Below are 23,211 nucleotides of genomic sequence, written 5' to 3' on the forward strand. Positions count from 1 at the left end.
ATTTCTTTCATTATATTATCGCAGTTTTGTGAGATTTGGCTGTTATTTCTAGCATGTAAATACCCTGCTTGAGGGAGGGGGGGATAATTTTCTTTTTCTTTTTTGAAAAATTGAAATTTTACAAACAATTTTTTTCAGAATCGTATCTCTGTATTGTACGTATCTCACCAAAAAAATATCCGGAAAAAGTGAAAAAATGGTGAGGGATGTGTGGAAATTGACATTTTGAAGTTGCGATTTTTGGAATTTTTTATTTTTTCAGAATCGGAATCTCCATAGTCTAAAACGTTGGTTTCCGTAAAAAGAAAAATTAAGTGGGGGTGGGGAGGGTTCCGATTACATATCCTCCATCTGGACCAAAAATACGTCAACAAAGGAAAATATTGGGCACGTGGTTAGTGTGACGTTTACGAAACAATAACTGACTGAAAGGCGCAGCTGATAGCAGCAGGAGTGAGCGGCATAAAAAGGAGAGCAAGTGAGAAACAGCGAGTGACAGAGGAACAAAATAGACTGAGAGAAAAATATTGAGAGAGGGAGAGGAAGAGAGAGAGAGAGAGAAGTGAAAGGAGCGGGAAGGGAAAGGTGGGGAGGGTAAAATAGATCGAGATAAAATTAGTAGAAGTCACAGTGAAAGAAACACCAATTACATACTCACCACCGTTTAGACGTCCCAAAATACTTCGATAATTCTTACTGCTTTTCAAGTGTAAACTAAAGGAATTAATTTTCATAAGAAATATTATTCCAAACAGGGACTGTTATTGGATACTTTGGAATATCTACGCTGTGCAGGGCTAAACAACGAGGTTGGTGTTTGACATATTCCCACTTCCATTTTCTGTTTTAGCAACAAACCAGTAACGGTATAATATTATATGGAACTGGATCCAAAAACAGTTACACTAAACAAAATAATTGTTGTTGCTGCTGTTGTTGTTGTGTTTGTAATGCCATATGTTTTGTTGAAATGTGATTATCTTACATTGTGCAATTGTTTGTTTATATTTTTATATTTAAAAAAAAAATATTTGGTAATTGTTTTAAATCCAATTGAGGCAGGTTTGTAGAAATTACGGGTTTCTCTCAATTTTCGTCTACTGCATCAGCTCTCAAGGCTTTGGTCGGCAGGTCTTGAGTAGAAGACACTTACCCAAGGTACCGCGCAGTGAGACTGAACCTGGAATCATGTAGTTGAGAAACAAACTTTTTACGCCTGTACCTTGAATAAGTAGAGAACACACACATATTACATGGAAAATGCGAGCAAGAGAAATAATATTCTTAAGATTATAAACCTGGAAAAGTTCAGGACAAGTTATTACTTTCAATTTGCTTAAGAACTGAATTAGCGACAAAGTCTGAAAGATGTTGCGTGTGAATAAATTGCGGCTTTAAAAATATCATTCAGCTACTACTGTAGTTGAATGATATAAATATATAATCGATATTTGGGGAACAGCTTTTATTTTATACACGTTTCGTTAAATACACAACATAAATATCTATTTGTGCATGAGCGCACACACACATAAATATGTACACACACGCACACACACGCGCACACACATACACACACACACAGACATACCCACACATATAATTTGATTTCATCTGGTTAATCTTATACTATGCTCCACAAATCTCCTCTACTGGTATTGACAACTATATGCTATCACGTTACAGGAATTATCTTTTTACTGGATATCCATGCGGAAATCCATTAATATCCGTAGAATTCATACAAAAATATTTACAATGTGTAACACGATGTTTGTCCATGGGTACCAACTATCATTTCCTATTTGCTTACCCCTAGAAAGAATGAAAGAAGACTAATATTTCCTTCAAACTTTGCTTTTGTTACTTTTATTCAAACCCCGAATAATCCCTCTCAACTCATGGCTCTGATGCTTCCCCGTAACTCCTGCTCACTATCAGAGATGTACATATTGTCAGCCACTAAGGGACATGCTCAGTTAGTTGAGATCAAACAAATGATAAGCAAATCTGTGGTACTGAGCAAAATATTATAACGATATTTGTTTCAGCAACTCAGCACTGAATTTGTCTAAAATGTAATAGAAAATAGATAAGTTTCAAATCATTGATGACCAAGTGACAAAAGCAAAGTTTGAAGGAAATGGTAATCATTTCCTTTGACTTCTAGATAGAAGCAAATAGAAAAAAAAAGGGAGAGGAATTTGTGACACTGTATTGTAATACAAGAAGATGCAATGAACAGGCCTCAATCAAAATTACTACAATTGTTTCTGTATCAGCTGTGGACCTGCATATCTTCAGGCAAGTGGTTTTGAGAACAATACTCCTGAACCCTCACACCTGAAGACTTGCAGGTACATATATATATATATATATATATATATTATATATATATATATATATATATATATATATATATATATATATATTAGGTTGGCGTAAAAAAGGGGGTAAAAATTGTTTTTTTTCAATTTTCAGGGAAACACCCTCCTATTTTATTGATATGCCTAAGATAGCATTGTATGCGAATTTGGGGTTGAAAGAGAGAAAATTAGAGGTTGCTACCAAACTTTAAAAATAAATGTATATCAGTTTGTGCTCAAAAATATTGTTTTGTTGATATTTTCGCCTGGTTTGATATGTACCTAGTAAACCTAGTTTGAAGAAAAACGATGATATTCTAGGCTTAGTACGTAGTTAGGTACGGCGTATTGGGCGTTAACTTTTTTATGTGGAAGTTTCCCCAGTGGGCTATCATAACCACTTATGTAAGTTTACTTTTGTTTTTTGTGAAGCAAGAGCAACAAATTCTTCTTCTGATGTTGAACTATCTTGATTCAAACTTGAAGGACTTGAGCTTGAGATCACTTCTGTTTCGAAAACGGCTGGCTCTTTCCCTCTTTCTTTTCTTTTCAAGCAATCATTCCTTTTCTCTAACAATCTCTTCCATTCGTGAAAAAACTTTATCCCCTCCAGCCATTTTGCCCTTTTTTTTTTTTTTGTCGTTGCAGCTTCAAACATTCACGATTTTCATCTATTTTTACCATGTCAAGAGCACTTATATGTGTAATGTCAAACAGATCTTCTAAGTCATTTTGCCAGCTCTCTTGTTTTTGAAGTATTGTAGGTGATTGCTTCTTAGTATTTCTGTTCTTCTTTAGATTCTCCCACTCGTTGATAAGCTTCTTTACTCTCTCCACGACATGACATTTCAACGCTGCTTGGACGCGTGGCTTTCCCACACCTCCATAACATCTCACACGGCCAACAAAGCCGCTGTTTTCACCTGTTGCTTTTTGTTGTTCTTGTAGTTCATAAACAATGCTAATGTTTCCCTCTAAGATGGAAGCTGGGTTTATCTGAAGGACTCCATAGGATGTCCTATGAGCCAAACAACTGTTTTGTGACGCGTATGCTACTCCATGAATGCAACTCAGCAACAGCTATAGTTCTATACAACCATTCTCAGCGAAGGCAGCAAAGATACTGAGTCAGTGACGCCGCACTTACACTGACGCGGCCTCCACAGTGGCGTCACAGCAAAGAAATGATTCTAGAATGTTCGGCCACGGCGTCTATAGCAATAAAAGGGATGAGAAGGTTTACGGAAAGGGGTTCAGAGTCTGTTATGACTGCTATACGTTGCTGATCACCATTTTTGCTGAATTCTACAATATAAATGTACAATAAATGCAAATTGAAAAATAACAGTATACAAAATGTTCAGTGGATGGTAGCGACCTCTAAAATATCTTCATTTGTGCTGAAATTAGAGAGTATCTTCAAGTTTTTGAAATGATAAGTTATTTTGCACCACCCTAATATATATATTGCTCGGTCGTTCGTTATGTTGCTTGTCTTGTTTTCCATTTGTTTCTTTCGTTGTCGCAAAAAGAAGTTCATATTCCATGTACTTGTATTTCGTATCTCATGTTTTCGTTTTTTATGTTGTTTACGTCCAGTGACGTCCTGTGCCCACATATGCATATGTGTATACGTATATATGTATGTACATATCCCTATGTATATATGCATATATATATATATATATATATATATATATATATATATATATATTATATATATATATATACCCATGCATACATTCAGGTAGTGGTATAAACCTCATTAAGGGATAATAAATCCAATGAAAATACTGGTTAGTTACCAATCCAGAGAAAGTTCAGCTATAAGGTAACCGTATAAACCGTGGTTCATATATTTACAAATTTAAAGAATAAGAAGAAAATTGAGAGGTAATTAATAAAATATTATTTATTATAAAATATGACAATATCTCTGACAGCTGTTTCAATTCAGTAATCTTTAGATAATTAATTTAATTTAAAATTATTATAGGATGAATCTCTTCTGAGGTAGTAAAGACATAGCGATTAGAAATACAGGGATTGGAAAAAGTAAAGGTAACACCTTACAATTTCAAACAAATTTATTCTAATATGGGGTAGGACCACCTTTGGTAGTAATAACAGTTTGAATACTACGAGGTATGGACTCGTACAAAGTTTGAATTGTTTCTAAAGGAATTTTTGTCCATTCTTCAGCTAAAACAGTATTTAGGTCTTGTAGTGATGATGGAGGAGGATATCGACTCTTTATTTGCTTTTTCTAAAATGCACCATAAATGTTCAATAATACTGAGATCTGGGGACTGCGATGGCCAAATAAGATGTTCAACTTCACTAGAATGTTCCTCGTGCTATTCAGTAACAATTTTAGCTGTGTGAATTGGTGCATTATCATCCTGAAAGATTGCGTTTCCTTCCGGAAACAGTTCTGCAAACATAGGATGAATTTGATCAGATAAAATGCTTAAATAGTCTTGACTATTAATTCTGCCATGAAGGGAAACCATTGGGTCGGCAGATTTCCAAGATATAGCCCTCCAGATCATCATAGATTTTCCTCCATTTTTAAGAGTTGGAAGAAAGCAATCTGGGTCAAATGCTTATTTTGGCTGTCTCCACTCGTACACACGGCCGGTGGTCGGAAATAAGGTAAAGGATGACCCGTCCGTCCATGAAAATAACATTCTTCCACTGCTCTAGGGACCAATTCTGTAGGTTTTTACTTCACTCTAAACGCATTGCAACGTTTGTTTTTGAAAGTAATGGTTTTCTGATTGCAGCCCTCACGTGAAATCCGGCTTTGTGCAGCTCCCGGTAAACAGCTTTTGTGGAAACTGGGTTCTCAAGATGGTCATTAAGCTCTGCAGTAATTTTAGGAACTATAATTTTGTGATCCTTTCTAATAATTCGCGTAAGAGTCCGACGGTCCCTATCTGAAAGTTTTGATTTTTTTCCGGAGTTCTGTTTCGATGAGGTTTTTCCCTCTTCTCAAAGGCTGTCATTACTTTCGATACACCAAACATTTCGGCTGTTTTCGTGACGTTAGCGCCTGCCATTCGAGCACCAACAATTTGACCTCTTTGAAAGTCCGATAGATCTGTCATTTTAATGAATTTTAATTACCTTTCTCTGATGATATCTGAAAAGAAACAGCAATTTTAGCAAAACATATTAAGCAACACTAATAATAAAAAAAAATAAAATAAAATAAGCTTTTGATAGTTTTATAGATATTTCACAATTATGATGCTATGATGCTAGGTGTTTCCATTATTTTGTCTAACCCCTGTACATGTTGAGATAACGGCTATAAACCGTTAACTGATAGCATATATACAAAAAGAGCCAGTTGTAGAAGGACTCAATCCAAAATATGGGAAGAAGCTAGTGCATATTTTGTGTCTTAAAGAAAGAAAAGAAGAGATTAATATAATACTATAGGGTATTGAGAAGGAGAAAAAGGAAAAGAAAAAGAAGAAATACGCATGTTTATATGAATATATAATAATGCCATATAATATCATACTGATCTATAATACTGCAATACAAAGAATTTTAAGTTATAGGATTTAAGTTGAGTAGAAGCAAACCGTGGCAATTATATATTAACTGAAGTTATAAGAAATGAATAAATAATTTCTAAATATAATAATAATAATAACTGAATGTTTATGTTTATAATAATAATGAAATAAAATTTAATTTAAATAAATAAATAAGTAGCAAATCTAGAATAAGATAGAAAGGGAAAATATCAAAATACATAATATATCCTTATATCCCTTAAGAAAATTTAGTTCAAGCCTTTAAAGTAAAAAGCGACAATGATAAACTATTGGATAGGAAAAAATTTAAAATTTCAGACATACAGCGTTCCGTTAGAGAAACAGGAAGTAAATATGCTAAGAAACATGCTTAAGGGGACAAAAGAATTATTAGGAAAATAAACATTATGTAAGAGGAAATTCCTATATATAAATAAAACTGAAAATAAAATAAAATAAATGACAAAGAATTATGTTGGTAAAAATCCACCGCGAAAGAGAAGCAGTTGAGGGAGAGAACAAGTTCGGCCACACGAAGAGTGAAGGAGTCAGGTTGGGGATTGGGCGAAGGCCCAGAAAGTGTTTAAGAGCAAGAAGTCCTTCGTTGTGTGGGATCACCGTATATAGACTCAAGATATCAAGAGTGAAGAGAAGTTTAGAGGGGTCAGTCGGGAAGGAGAAACAATAAAAGAGACAGAGAGCATGGTTAGTGTCGTGGATAAGGAAGGGGAGGGGAGGGAAGACATTAGGGGCGCAAGGACACGGTCGAGGTATTTAGAGATCATGGTATTTAGAGGTATTTAGAGATCATGGTATTTAGAGGTATTTAGAGATCATGGAAAAAAAATGTACAATTACATATGTAATTTGTTTCCATGTATTCTGTATTGCGTGTAAAAAAACATCCTGATGAGGGGAGTGTCAGTTTCGAATATATGAAATGTATCATATTAATTGGCGCGTTTCCGAAACGCCCCGTAGATGAACAATTTTGTAATCTTGTATATTTATTTTTTCTGTATTTTTTCTGGAATTTTAATACGGCATTTTAATATGTCCTTGTATGTTTTATTATCCCAAATGTTTAATGGTTTTAAGCGTAAATTCAATGTGTTTTGTATGCAACACTGATTCTTATATATTCATATATATAATATGATGTATATTCATTCATATATTATTATATTTTTAAACATCTGTTCTGTAGATATAAATGAATATATGTATGTGTTTGATCTTTCTGTGTGGATTTTAGTAATGTTCCTTTAGTTACTGCTCACATTGCCTCCGCTCAGATTAATAAGTGGTATATATATATATATACATACATATATATATATATATATATTATATATATATATATATATATATATATAATATATATATATATATATATATATATATATATATGTATAAGAAATATTGAGATTCAGTTGAATTAGGTACTTAAGTTGAAGCACCAAGTCAGTCCAGTATTATCTGCACAGCTCGAAGTAAGGTGAATAAAATCAAAATAAGCAACAGGATATCAAGAAGTGATGCAGTAAGACTGTTTCAAGCAAAAGCATTTAATTGAACAATGAAATAATCAGCCTCACAAATAAATAAAATTTTAATCAGTTGGACACATTATTATATAATTTTTCTCAAATACTTTAACAGAGCAAGAAGATGGAAAAAACCCATGTTGTCGCTATTGTAGCTAATGTGATTTTATATATATATATTATATATATAGGAAAATTTGTTGTTGAAAATGCACCTGAATTTTAATAATTTCTAATTGCTTTTATATAATTTTATTTACTTACATATCAAACTAGTTTCAACAATAGTTTTTGTTTGTGAGCGGTAAAAATTTTAAATTGCGAAGTAGAAAAACATGTTTAAAAGATTCTATATTTACAAGATACATTAATATCAAATAGATAAGTTTCAAAACATTGATGACCAAGTCATAAAAGCAAAGTTTGAAGGAAATGTTGATCATTTCCTTTGACTTCTAGATAGAAGCAAATAGAAAAAAAAGGGAGAGGAATTTGTGACACTGTATTGTAATACAAGGAGATGCAATGAACAGGCCTCAATCAAAATTACTACAATTGTTTCTGTATCAGCTGTGGACCTGAAAATATTCAGACGAGTGGTTTTGAGAGCAATACTCCCGAACCCTCACACCTGAAGACTTGCAGGTACGTATATGTGTGCATATATATACATACATATATATATATATATATTATATATATATATATATATATATATATATATATATATATATAATATATATATATATATATATATTAGGTTGGTGCAAAACAGGGGGCAAAAATTGTTGTTTTTTTTTAATTTTCAGGGAGACACCCTCCTATTTTATTCATATTCCTAAAAGAAGCATTGTATGCGAAATTTGGGGTTGAAAGAGAAAATTAGAGGTTGCTACCAAGCTTTAAAAATAAATGTATATCAGTTTGTGCTCAAAAATATTGTTTTGTTAATATTTTCGCCTGGTTTAATAAGTACCTAGTTAACCTAGTTCGAAGAAAAACGATGACATTTTAGGCTTAGTACGTAGTGAGGTACAGTGTATTGGGCGTGAATTTTTTTATGTGGAAGTTTCCTCAGGGCGTCTCATAACCACTTATGTAATTTTATTTTTGTTTTTTGTTAAGCAAGAGTAATATTCTCTTGTTTTTGTTTACGAGTGATGACCTGTCACTTTTAACAATTTGAAGAAGGTATTGTTTCTGCTCTCCATCATTGGTTATCAGTTTGTTGTATTCCACCATCAGTCGTACACCTCTTTCCGTAATGTCGTTTACTTACTACTGAGTCCATATGCGATATCTCTTGCATCCGCATAACTTTCATCATCATTCCATTCTTCAGCATCTTTTTCAGGAAAAGTGCAAGGCACCTCTAGGATTTCAAAGAATCTTTTTGTGCTGGCAGTAACGAAATCCTGCAGTTGCTTCTCCCCAGCTGATTCAAGATTTAGTGATGCTCGTTTACTCGGTTTTGAGTCAACGGGTTTCTGCACAGCATGTTTCATTTTGCTTTTTGTCTCATGCGAAACAGCTGAATCAAAGAATGCAAGCGTCACAAGCTCCTCAGTAAGGTACTACAAATGTCTCAAAAACGTATTGAGTGCTGTTCATCAAGTTGAGCTTGAGCAAATTAAATGATTTCTTCAGCATCTGAGATTTTCTCTGCAATGTTTAGGTCATCTGTTGTTGTTTGTTAATTGTTCTTGTCAATTTCCAACCACTTTGCTTTGAATCTCTTGAACAGTTGTATGTCAGGGCCAGTAGAAGATGGCAAGGAGACAGAAACTGCAGCTTTTAACACAATTTCGAAAATATGATGTCGGCAAGCCAGCCACAGCATATCTTTATCCAATCTTTGCTCTAGTAACATACAAACATACTCTTCAAACCTGTGTTGGAGGCAGTGGTGTCAAAACACATGCCCTTCACTTGGTCAAATATATTCCACTCCAGTACTGACTGATGGACAGCATCTGCATTGTTTTGATCAGTTCCTCTGGCAAGTTTGGGAATACCAAGGTGATCAACTCCTTGGCCGGAAATTGGAACTGGCAGTCGTTCAACATTTTCATGACCAGTAATATCTTTTATTAGTTTGCCGTCCCGCTGTATTTCGAAAGGGCAATTTGTTTCAAAATCCTGCTTCAAATTTTCTGCCTTTGTCTTTCGGTTCCTTTGTCTTGCTCTCCGTTTCGATAAATAACTGTATTCTTCTGGGTCTTGCTCAAGAGTATTGATTGTTGGCATCAAGATTGTCGAAGCAGCCCTATCACTTACTTTTGCAGCATCAAGAGATACAAACATTGAAGAATCCACAAGCTTTGCACTCTTAGACTTTGATCTACTTTGTCTCGAAGTTGATGGCTGCTGAGGGTCAGCAACAAATTCTTCTTCTGATGATGAACTATCTTGATTCAAACTTGTAGGACTTGAGCTTGAGATCACTGCTGTTTCGAAAACGGCTTTCCCTCTTTCTTTTCTTTTCAAGCAATCTTTCCTTTTCTCTAACAATCTCTTCTATTCGTGAAAAAACTTTATCCCCTCCAGCCATTTTGCCCTTTTTTTCTTTTTTTCGTTGAAGCTTCAAAAACTCACGATTTTCATGTATTTTTGTCATGTCAAGAGCACTTGTATGCGCACTGTCAAACAGATCTTCCAAGTCGTTTGCCCAGCTTTCTTGTTTTTGAAGTATTGTAGGTGATTGCTTCTTAGTATTTCTGTTCTTCTTTAGTTTCTCCCACTCGTTGATAACCTTCTTTACTCTCTCCACGGCATGACATTTCAACATTGTTTGGATGCGTGCCTATTCCCACACCTTCATAACATCTCTCACAGCCAACAAAGCCGCTGTTTTCACCTGTTGCTTTTTGTTGTTCTTGTAGTTCATAAACAATGCTAATGTTTCCCACTTAGATGGAACCTGGGTTTCTCTGAAGGACTCTATAGGATGTCCTGCGAGCTAAACATCTATTTTGTGACGCGTATGCAACTCCATGAATGCAACTCGGCATCAGCTATAGTTCTATACAAGCATTCTCAGCCGCAATTACACTGACGCGGCCTCCACAGTGGCGTCACAGCAAAGAAATGATTCTAGAATGTTCGGCCACGGCGTCTATAGCAATAAAAGGGATGAGAAGGTTTACGGAAAGGAGTTCAGAGTCTGTTATGACTGCTGTATGTTGCTGACCACCATTTTTGCTGAAATCTACAATCAGTCCCACTGCGTGGTACCTTGGGTAAGTGTATTCTACTATAGTCTCGGGCCGACCAAAGCCTTGTGAGTGGATTTGGTAGACGGAAACTGAAAGAAGCTCGTCGTATATATGTATAAATATATATGCGTATGTGTATTTGTCCCCCTAGCATTGCTTGACAACCGATGCTGGTGTGTTTAGGTCCCCATTACTTAGCGGTTCGGCAAAAGAGACCGATAGGATAAGTACTGGGCTTACAAAAGAATAAGTCCCGGGGTCGAGTTGCTGGACTAAAGGCGGTGTTCCAGCATGGCCGCAGTCAAATGACTGAAACAAGTAAAAGAGTAAAAGAGTATAAATGTACAATAAATACAAACTGAAAAATATCAATATAGAAGTGCTCAGTGGATGGTAGCGACCTCTAAAATATCTTCAATTGTGCTCAAATTTTGCATGTTGAGATTTTGCACATAATTAAATAAAATTAGAGAGTATCTTCAAGTTTTTGAAATGATAAGTTATTTTGCACCACCCTAATATATATATTGCTCGGTCGTTCGTTATGTTGCTTGACTGGTTTTCCATTTGTCGCAAAAAGAAGTTCATATTTCATGTATTTGTATTTCGTATCTCATGTTTTCATTTTTTATGTTGTTTGCGTTCCGTGGCGTCCTGTGCCCATATATGCATATGTGTATACGTATATATGTATGTACATATCCCTATGTATATATGCATATATATATATATATATATATAGACCCATGCATACATTCAGGTAGTGGTATAAACCTCATTAAGGGATAATAAATCCAATGAAAATACTGGTTAGTTACCAATCCAGAGAAAGTTCAGCTATAAGGTAACCGTATAAACTGTGGTTCATATATTTACAAATTTAAAGAATAAGAAGAAAATTGAGAGGTAATTAATAAAATATTATTTATTATAAAATATGACAATATCTCTGGCAGCTGTTTCAATTCAGTAATCTTTAGATAATTAATTTATAAATTGAAAATTATTATAGGATGAATCTCTTCTGAGGTAGTAAAGACATAGCGATTAGAAATACAGGGATTGGAAAAAGTAAAGGAAACACCTTAAAATTTCAAATAAATTCATTCTTATATGGGGTAGGACCACCTTTGGTAGTAATAACAGTTTGAATACTACGAGGTATGGACTCGTACAAAGTTTGAATTATTTCCAAAGGAATTTTTGTCCATTCTTCAGCTAAAACAGTATTTAGGTCTTGTAGTGATGATGGAGGAGGATATCGACTCTTTATTTGCTTTTTCTAAAATGCACCATAAATGTTCAATAATACTGAGATCTGGGGACTGCGATGGCCAAATAAGATGTTCAACTTCACTAGAATGTTCCTCGTGCTATTCAGTAACAACTTTAGCTGTGTGAATTGGTGCATTATCATCCTGAAAGATTGCGTTTCCCTCCGGAAACAGTTCTGCAAACATAGGATGAATTTGATCAGATAAAATGCTTAAATAGTCTTGACTATTAATTCTGCCAAGAAGGGAAACCATTGGGTCGGCAGATTTCCAAGATATAGCCCTCCAGATCAGCATAGATTTTCCTCCATATTTAAGAGTTGGAAGAAAGCAATCTGGGTCGAATGCTTATTTTGGCTATCTCCACTCGTACACACGGCCGGTGGTCGGAAATAAGGTAAAGGATGACCCGTCCGTCCATGAAAATAACATTCTTCCAATTCTGTAGGTTTTTACTTCACTCTAAACGCATTGCAACGTTTGTTTTTGAAAGTAATGGTTTTCTGATTGCAGCCCTCACGTGAAATCCGGCTTTGTGCAGCTCCCGGCGAACAGCTTTTGTGGAAACTGGGTTCTCAACATGGTCATTAAGCTCTGCAGTAATTTTAGGAACAATACTTTTGTGATCCTTTCTAATAATTCGCGTAAGAGTCCGACGGTCCCTATCTGAAAGTTTTGATTTTTTTCCGGAGTTTCGTTTCGATGAGGTTTTTCCCTCTTTCTCAAAGGCTGTCATTACTTTCGAGACAGTACTTCTTGATACACCAAACATTTCGGCTGTTTTCGTGACGTTAGCGCCTGCCATTCGAGCACCAACAATTTGACCCTTTTGAAAGTCCGATAGATCTGTCATTTTAATGAATTTTAATTACCTTTCTCTGATGATATCTGAAAAGAAACAGCAATTTTAGCAAAACATATTAAGTAACACTAATAATAAAAAAAGAACATAAAATAAAATAAGCTTTTGATAGTTTTATAGATATTTCACAATTATGATGCTATGATGCTAGGTGTTTCCATTATTTTATCTAACCCCTGTACATGTTGAGATAACGGCTATAAACCGTTAACTGATAGCATATATACAAAAAGAGCCGGTTGTAGAAGAACTCAATCCAAAATATGGGAAGAAGCTAGTGCATATTTTGTGTCTTAAAGAAAGAAAAGAAGAGATTAATATAATACTATAGGGTATTGAGAAGGAGAAAAAGGAAAAGAAAAGGAAGAAATACGCATGTTTATATAAATATATAATAATGCCATATAATATCATACTGATCTATAATACTGCAATACAAAGAATTTTAAGTTATAGGATTTAAGTTGAGTAGAAGCAAACCGTGGCAATTATATATTAACTGAAGTTACAAGAAATGAATAAATAATTTCTAAATATAATAATAATAATAACTGAATGTTTATGTTTATAATAATAATGAAGTAAAATTTAATCTAAATAAATAAATAAGTAGCAAATCTAGAATAAGATAGAAAGGGAAAATATCAAAATACATAATATATCCTTATATCCCTTAAGAAAATTTAGTTCAAGCCTTTAAAGTAAAAAGCGACAATGATAAACTATTGGATAGGAAAAAAAATTAAAATTTCAGACATACAGCGTTCCGTTAGAGAAACAGGAAGTAAGTATGCTAAGAAACATGCTTAAGGGGACAAAAGAATTATTAGGAAAATAAACATTATGTAAGAGGAAATTCTTATATATAAATAAAACTGAAAATAAAATAAAATAAATGACAAAGAATTATGTTGGTAAAAATCCACCGCGAAAGAGAAGCAGTTGAGGGAGAGAACAAGTTCGGCCACACGAAGAGTGAAGGTGTCATGTTAGGGATTGGGTTGAAGGCCCAGAAAGTGTTTATGAGCAAGAAGTCCTTCGTTGTGTGGGATCACCTTATATAGACTCAAGATATCAAGAGTGAAGAGAAGTTTAGAGGGGTCAGTCGGGAAGGAGAAACAATAAAAGAGACAGAGAGCATGGTTAGTGTCGTGGATAAGGAAGGGGAGGGGAGGGAAGACATTAGGGACGCAAGGACACGGTCGAGGTATTTAGAGATCATGGTATTTAGAGGTATTTAGAGATCATGGAAAAAAATGTACAATTACATATGTAATTTGTTTCCATGTATTCTGTATTGTGTGTAAAAACATCCTGATGAGGGGAGTGTCAGTTTCGAATATATGAAATGTTTCATATTAATTGGCGCGTTTCCGAAACAGTAGATGAACAGTTTTGTAATCTTGTATATTTATTTTTTCTGTATTTTTCCTGGAATTTTAATACGGCATTTTAATATGTCCTTGTATGTTTTATTATCCCAAATGTTTAATGGTTTTAAGCGTAAATTCAATGTGTTTTGTATGCAACACTGATTCTTATATATTCATATATATAATATGATGTATATTCATTCATATATTATTATATTTTTAAACATCTGTTCTGTAGATATAAATGAATATATGTATGTGTTTGATCTTTTTGTGTGGATTTTAGTAATGTTCCTTTAGTTACTGCTCACATTGCCTCCGCTCAGATTAATAAGTGGTATATATATATATATATTCACATCCGTCTTGTGCGTTCACATTCCTGTCTTCTACCAAGAAATCTAATGCTTACAGCTTAGTTTTTTTTCTTGGGGCTGGCCGAGTTGGAGCAAATATCAGAATTGAACAGCCGAAATTTGCTATGATGATTCGGTGTCTGACTGAAGATTGAAGGCTTCGAATGATTTGTCTGTGTTCCGTGTTCGTCCCTTCCTGTATTTCACGTTCATTATATATAAAAACATTCATTCTTATATTATTGCGGCGTTACGTGCACCCCCCCGTTTGTTTGTCCAATTTTAAACCCTGCACGACTTCTATACACACTGTCTTTTACTACCCGCCATTGCTTCTTCACCAAACTTTTTGGCGCCCTCCGATTCTTCCCCCTCTTCCTCCCCTCTTCCTCCCATCCTCCTTAATCCCTTCTTTCTCCTTTTCTCTTGGTCACTGATTCTGTCCCCTGCTTCCAGCCTCTTTGATTCCCTCTCTCTCTGTCTCTCTTTCTCTCTCTCCTGCGACCTGCTGCTTCTAAACCATTCTGTTGGCCTTCGTATCTCGACCAACATGTGTCCCCGCTACCGAAACGGTAATTATTTCTACGCCAGCTATGTTTGTTGTGTTTTTGTCTCATTTGGTCTAAAGTCGTATGACAACCACCGTTATATATGTTTTTGTTTATTCATTACTGTTTTCAATTTCGTTTTCGTCTCTTGTATTCACATCCGTCTTGTGCGTTCACATTCCTGTCTTCTACCAAGAAATCTAATGCTTACAGCTTAGTTTTTTTTCTTGGGGCTGGCCGAGTTGGAGCAAATATCAGAATTGAACAGCCGAAATTTGCTATGATGATTCGGTGTCTGACTGAAGATTGAAGGCTTCGAATGATTTGTCTGTGTTCCGTGTTCGTCCCTTCCTGTATTTCACGTTCATTATATATAAAAACATTCATTCTATATTATTGCGGCGTTACGTGCACCCCCCCGTTTGTTTGTCCAATTTTAAACCCTGCACGACTTCTATACACACTGTCTTTTACTACCCGCCATTGCTTCTTCACCAAACTTTTTGGCGCCCTCCGATTCTTCCCCTCTCTTCCTCCCCTCTTCCTCCCATCCTCCTTAATCCCTTCTTTCTCCTTTTCTCTTGGTCACTGATTCTGTCCCCTGCCTTCCAGCCTCTTTGATTCCTCTCTCTCTCGTCCTCTTTCTCTCTCTCCTGCGACCTGCTTCTTTTAAACCATTCTGTTGGCCTTCGTATCTCGACCAACATGTGTCCCCGCTACCGAAACGGTAATTATTTCTACGCCAGCTATGTTGTTGTTGTGTTTTTGTCTCATTTGGTCTAAAGTCGTATGACAACCACCGTTATATATGTTTTGTTTATTCATTACTGTTTTCAATTTCGTTTTCGTCTCTTGTATTCACATCCGTCTTGTGCGTTCACATTCCTGTCTTCTACCAAGAAATCTAATGCTTACAGCTTAGTTTTTTTTCTTGGGGCTGGCCGAGTTGGAGCAAATATCAGAATTGAACAGCCGAAATTTGCTATGATGATTCGGTGTCTGACTGAAGATTGAAGGCTTCGAATGATTTGTCTGTGTTCCGTGTTCGTCCCTTCCTGTATTTCACGTTCATTATATATAAAACATTCATTCTTATATTATTGCGGCGTTACGTGCACCCCCCCCCCGTTTGTTTGTCCAATTTTAAACCCTGCACGACTTCTATACACACTGTCTTTTACTACCCGCCATTGCTTCTTCACCAAACTTTTTGGCGCCCCCTCCGATTCTTCCCCTCTCTTCCCCCCTCTCTTCCTCCCATCCTCCTTAATCCCTTCTTTCTCCTTTTCTCTTGGTCACTGATTCTGTCCCCTGCCTTCCACCTCTTTGATTCCCTCTCTCTCTGTCTCTCTTTCTCTCTCTCCTGCGACCTGCTGCTTCTTAAACCATTCTGTTGGCCTTCGTATCTCGACCAACATGTGTCCCCGCTACCGAAACGGTAATTATTTCTACGCCAGCTATGTTGTTGTTGTGTTTTTGTCTCATTTGGTCTAAAGTCGTATGACAACCACCGTTATATATGTTTTGTTTATTCATTACTGTTTTCAATTTCGTTTTCGTCTCTTGTATTCACATCCGTCTTGTGCGTTCACATTCCTGTCTTCTACCAAGAAATCTAATGCTTACAGCTTAGTTTTTTTTCTTGGGGCTGGCCGAGTTGGAGCAAATATCAGAATTGAACAGCCGAAATTTGCTATGATGATTCGGTGTCTGACTGAAGATTGAAGGCTTCGAATGATTTGTCTGTGTTCCGTGTTCGTCCCTTCCTGTATTTCACGTTCATTATATATAAAAACATTCATTCTTATACATCATATATATAGTATATATATATATATATATAGATATATATATATATATATATATATATATATATATAATTATATATATATGTATAAGAAATATTGAGATTCAGTTGAATTAGGTACTTAAGTTGAAGCACCAAGTCAGTCCAGTATTATCTGCGCAGCTCGAAGTAAGGTGAATAAAATCAAAATAAGCAACAGGATATCAAGAAGTGATGCAGTAAGACTGTTTCAAGCGAATGCATTTAATTGAACAATGAAATAATCAGCTGCACAAATAAATAAAATTTTAATCAGTTGGACACATTATTATATAATTTTTCTCAAATACTTTAACAGAGTAAGAAGATGGAAGAAACCCATGTTGTCGCTATTGTAGCTAATGTGATTTTATATATATATATATATATTATATATATAGGAAAATTTGTTGTTGAAAATGCACCTGAATTTTAAAAATTTCTAATTGCTTTTATATAATTTTATTTACTTACATACCAAACTAGTTTCAACAATATTTTTTGTTTGTGAGCGGTAAAAATTTTAAATTGCGAAGTAGAAAAACATGTTTAAAAGATTCTATATTTACAAGATACAATAATATCAAATAGATAAGTTTCAAAACATTGATGACCAAGTCATAAAAGCAAAGTTTGAAGGAAATGTTGATCATTTCCTTTGACTTCTAGAAAAAAAAGGGAGAGGAATTTGTGACACTGTATTGTAATACAAGGAGATGCAATGAACAGGCCTCAATCAAAATTACTACAATTGTTTCTGTATCAGCTGTGGACCTGAAAATATTCAAACGAGTGGTTTGAGAGCAATACTCCCGAACCTCAACACCTGAAGACTTGCAGGTACGTATATGTGTGCATATATATACATACATACATATATATATATATATATATATATATATATATATATATATATATATATATATATATATATATATATATATATATATATATAATATATATTAGGTCGGTGCAAAACAGGGGGCAAAATTGTTGTTTTTTTTAAATTTTCAGGGAGACACCCTCCTATTTTATTCATATTCCTAAAAAAAAGCATTGTATGCGAAATTTGGGGTTGAAAGAGAAAATTAGAGGTTGCTACCAAGCTTTAAAAATAAATGTATATCAGTTTGTGCTCAAAAATATTGTTTTGTTAATATTTTCGCCTGGTTTAATAAGTACCTAGTTAACCTAGTTCGAAGAAAAACGATGACATTTTAGGCTTAGTACGTAGTGAGGTACAGTGTATTGGGCGTGAATTTTTTTATGTGGAAGTTTCCTCAGGGGGTCTCATAACCACTTATGTAATTTTATTTTTGTTTTTTGTTAAGCAAGAGTAATATTCTCTTGTTTTTGTTTACGAGTGATGACCTGTCACTTTTAACAATTTGAAGAAGGTATTGTTTCTGCTCTCCATCATTGGTTATCAGTTTGTTGTATTCCACCATCAGTCGTACACCTCTTTCCGTAATGTCGTTTACTTACTACTGAGTCCATATGCGATATCTCTTGCATCCGCATAACTTTCATCATCATTCCATTCTTCAGCATCTTTTTCAGGAAAAGTGCAAGGCACCTCTAGGATTTCAAAGAATCTTTTTGTGCTGGCAGTAACGAAATCCTGCAGTTGCTTCTCCCCAGCTGATTCAAGATTTAGTGATGCTCGTTTACTCGGTTTTGAGTCAACGGGTTTCTGCACAGCATGTTTCATTTTGCTTTTTGTCTCATGCGAAACAGCTGAATCAAAGAATGCAAGCGTCACAAGCTCCTCAGTAAGGTACTACAAATGTCTCAAAAACTTATTGAGTAAAGAAACAAATGGAAAACCAGTCAAGCAACATAACGAACGACCGAGCAATATATATATATATATATATTAGGGTGGTGCAAAATAACTTATCATTTCAAAAACTTGAAGATACTCTCTAATTTTATTTAATTTGGTGCAAAATCTCAACATGCAAAATTTCAGCACAATTGAAGATATTTTAGAGGTCGCTACCATCCACTGAACACTTTGTATATTGATATTTTTCAGTTTGTATTTATTGTACGTTTATACTCTTTTACTCTTTTACTTGTTTCAGTCATTTGACTGCGGCCATGTTGGAACACCGCCTTTAGTCCAGCAATTCGACCCCGGGACTTATTCTTTTGTAAGCCCAGTACTTATCCTATTGGTCTCTTTTGCCGAACCGCTAAGTAATGGGGACATAAACACTAGCATCGGTTGTCAAGCAATGCTAGGGGGACAAACACACATACGCATATATATTTATACATATATACGACAAGCTTCTTTCAGTTTCCGTCTACCAAATCCACTCACAAGGCTTTGGTCGCCCCGCGACTATAGTAGAAGACACTTGCCCAAGGTGCCACGCAGTGGGACTAATTGTAGATTTCAGCAAAAATGGTGGTCAGCAACATACAGCAGTCATAACAGACTCTGAACCCCTTTCCGTAAACCTTCTCATCCCTTTTATTGCTATAGACGCCGTGGCCGAACATTCTAGAATCATTTCTTTGCCGTGACACCACCACCAATTTCCGGCCAAGGAGTTGATCACCTTGGAATTCCCAAACACTTGGAATTTTGTCATCCTTTTGCTTGTAGAACTGCAGACTTTGCACAAAATGCAAATCTGAACGGGGTGGGGTGCGCATGAGAGTATGGATGCCAGGTACCACGATCTGATGTATATCGCAGCTGAAAAGCAGCAAACATCTCTGATTCCTTTTTCCTCTCTCTCAGTTTAAACTTAGATTTAAACATCCAAATTTTAATGCAGTAAATTAGGTTGACCATCTATCGTGCTCTGTGATAAGCACAGAGTGATAAGCTCTGTGATAAGGTCCTGACTTGGGGGTACTACCGAGGGAAATGAGCGTTGGCTCGAGCAATTCCTTGTAGTCCTCACGAGGCTGCTGTTCATCAAGTTGAGCTTGAGCAAATTAAATGATTTCTTCAGCATCTGAGATTCTCTGCAATGTTTAGGTCATCTGTTGCTGTTTGTTAATTGTTCTTGTCAATTTCCAGCCACTTTGCTTTGAATCTCTTGAACAGTTGTATGTCAGGGCCAGTAGAAGATGGCAAGGAGACAGAAACTGCAGCTTTTAACACAATTTCGAAAATATGATGTCGGCAAGCCAGCCACAGCATATCTTTATCCAATCTTTGCTCTAGTAACATACAAACATACTCTTCGAACCTGTGTTGGAGGCAGTGGTGTCAAAACACATGCCCTTCACTTGGTCAAATATATTCCACTCCAGTACTGACTGATGGACAGCATCTGCATTGTTTTGATCAGTTCCTCTGGCAAGTTTGGGAATACCAAGGTGATCAACTCCTTGGCCGGAAATTGGAACTGGCAGTCGTTCAACATTTTCATGACCAGTAATATCTTTTATTAGTTTGCCGTCCCGCTGTATTTCGAAAGGGCAATTTGTTTCAAAATCCTGCTTCAAATTTTCTGCCTTTGTCTTTCGGTTCCTTTGTCTTGCTCTCCGTTTCGATAAATAACTGTATTCTTCTGAGTTTTGCTCAAGAGTATTGATTGTTGGCATCAAGATTGTCGAAGCAGCCCTATCACTTACTTTTGCAGCATCAAGAGATACAAGCATTGAAGAATCCACAAGCTTTGCACTCTTAGACTTTGATCTACTTTGTCTCGAAGTTGATGGCTGCTGAGGGTCAGCAACAAATTCTTCTTCTGATGTTGAACTATCTTGATTCAAACTTGAAGGACTTGAGCTTGAGATCACTGCTGTTTCGAAAACGGCTCTTTCCCTCTTTCTTTTCTTTTCAAGCAATCTTTCCTTTTCTCTAGCAATCTCTTCTATTCGTGAAAAAACTTTATCCCCTCCAGCCATTTTGCCCTTTTCTTCCTTTTTGTCGTTGAAGCTTCAAAAACTCACGATTTTCATGTATTTTTATCATATCAAGAGCACTTTCATGTGCACTGTCAAACAGATCTTCCAAGTCATTTTGCCAGCTCTCTTGTTTTTGAAGTATTGTAGGTGATTGCTTCTTAGTATTTCTGTTCTTCTTTTGTTTCTCCTACTCGTTGATAAGCTACTTTACTCTCTCCACGACATGACATTTCAACACTGTTTGGATGCGTGCCTATTCCCACACCTCCATAACATCTCTCGCAGCCAACAAAGCCGCTGTTTTCACCTGTTGCTTTTTGTTGTTCTTGTAGTTCATAAACAATGCTAATGTTTCCCTCTTAGATGGAAGCTGGGTTTCTCTGAAGGACTCTATAGGATGTCCTATGAGCCAAACAACTGTTTTGTGACGCGTATGCTACTCCATGAATGCAACTCGGCAACAGCTATAGTTCTATACAAGCATTCTCAGCCGCAATTACACTGACGCGGCCTCCACAGTGGTGTCACGGCAAAGAAGTGATTCTAGAATGTTCGGCCACGGCGTCTATAGCAATAAAAGGGATGAGAAGGTTTACGGAAAGGGGTTCAGAGTCTGTTATGACTGCTGTATGTTGCTGACCACGATTTTTGCTGAAATCTACAATCAGTCCCACTGCGTGGCACCTTGGGCAAGTGTCTTCTACTATAGTCTCGGGGCGACCAAAGCCTTGTGAGTGGATTTGGTAGACGGAAACTGAAAGAAGCTTGTCGTATATATGTATAAATATATATGCGTATGTGTGTTTGTCCCCCTAGCATTGCTTGACAACCGATGCTAGTGTTTAGGTCCCCATTACTTAGCGGTTCGGCAAAAGAGACCGATAGGATAAGTACTGGGCTTACAAAAGAATAAGTCCCGGGGTCGAGTTGCTGGACTAAAGGCGGTGTTCCAGCATGGCCGCAGTCAAATGACTGAAACAAGTAAAAGAGTAAAAGAGTATAAAAGTACAATAAATACAAACTGAAAAATATCAATATAGAAGTGCTCAGTGGATGGTAGCGACCTCTAAAATATCTTCAATTGTGCTCAAATTTTGCATGTTGAGATTTTGCACATAATTAAATAAAATTAGAGAGTATCTTCAAGTTTTTGAAATGATAAGTTATTTTGCACCACCCTAATATATATATTGCTCGGTCGTTCGTTATGTTGCTTGACTGGTTTTCCATTTGTCGCAAAAAGAAGTTCATATTTCATGTATTTGTATTTCGTATCTCATGTTTTCGTTTTTTATGTTGTTTGCGTTCCGTGGCGTCCTGTGCCCATATATGCATATGTGTATACGTATATATGTATGTACATATCCCTATGTATATATGCATATATATATATATATATAGACCCATGCATACATTCAGGTAGTGGTATAAACCTCATTAAGGGATAATAAATCCAATGAAAATACTGGTTAGTTACCAATCCAGAGAAAGTTCAGCTATAAGGTAACCGTATAAACTGTGGTTCATATATTTACAAATTTAAAGAATAAGAAGAAAATTGAGAGGTAATTAATAAAATATTATTTATTATAAAATATGACAATATCTCTGGCAGCTGTTTCAATTCAGTAATCTTTAGATAATTAATTTATAAATTGAAAATTATTATAGGATGAATCTCTTCTGAGGTAGTAAAGACATAGCGATTAGAAATACAGAGATTGGAAAAAGTAAAGGAAACACCTTAAAATTTCAAATAAATTCATTCTTATATGGGGTAGGACCACCTTTGGTAGTAATAACAGTTTGAATACTACGAGGTATGGACTCGTACAAAGTTTGAATTGTTTCCAAAGGAATTTTTGTCCATTCTTCAGCTAAAACAGTATTTAGGTCTTGTAGTGATGATGGGGACGTTATCGACTCCTTACTTACTTTTTCTAAAATGCACCATAAATGTTCAATAATACTGAGATCTGGGGACTGTGGTGGCCAAATAAGATGTTCAACTTCACTAGAATGTTCCTCATGCTATTCAGTAACAACTTTAGCTGTGTGAATTGGTGCATTATCATCCTGAAAGATTGCGTTTCCCTCCGGAAACAGTTCTGCAAACATAGGATGAATTTGATCAGATAAAATGCTTAAATAGTCTTGACTATTAATTCTGCCAAGAAGGGAAACCATTGGGTCGGCAGATTTCCAAGATATAGCCCTCCAGATCAGCATAGATTTTCCTCCATTTTTAAGAGTTGCAAGAAAGCAATCTGGGTCGAATGCTTATTTTGGCTGTCTCCACTCGTACACACGGCCGGTGGTCGGAAATAAGGTAAAGGATGACCCGTCCGTCCATGAAAATAACATTCTTCTACTGCTCTGTAGGTTTTTACTTCACTCTAAACGCATTGCAACGTTTGT

At 35.7% G+C, this 23,211-nt stretch overlaps 1 protein-coding gene across 2 annotated transcripts in view; it reads left to right on the top strand.

Moving 5' to 3' along the window:
- Positions 1–580: 580 nt before the first annotated feature.
- Positions 581–23,211, top strand: part of LOC115219065 — a 115,702-nt gene continuing 93,071 nt past the window's right edge. The window contains exon 1 of one of the 2 annotated variants that reach the window (XM_036508814.1): positions 581–809. The gene's annotated coding sequence lies outside the window, so the exon portion shown is untranslated. The remainder of the gene's footprint in view (positions 810–23,211) is intronic. The other variant, XM_036508812.1, reaches the window with a different exon arrangement.

This window comes from Octopus sinensis, linkage group LG14 (assembly GCF_006345805.1).
Source record: "Octopus sinensis linkage group LG14, ASM634580v1, whole genome shotgun sequence".
NCBI classification, from domain to species: Eukaryota; Metazoa; Mollusca; class Cephalopoda; order Octopoda; family Octopodidae; genus Octopus; species Octopus sinensis.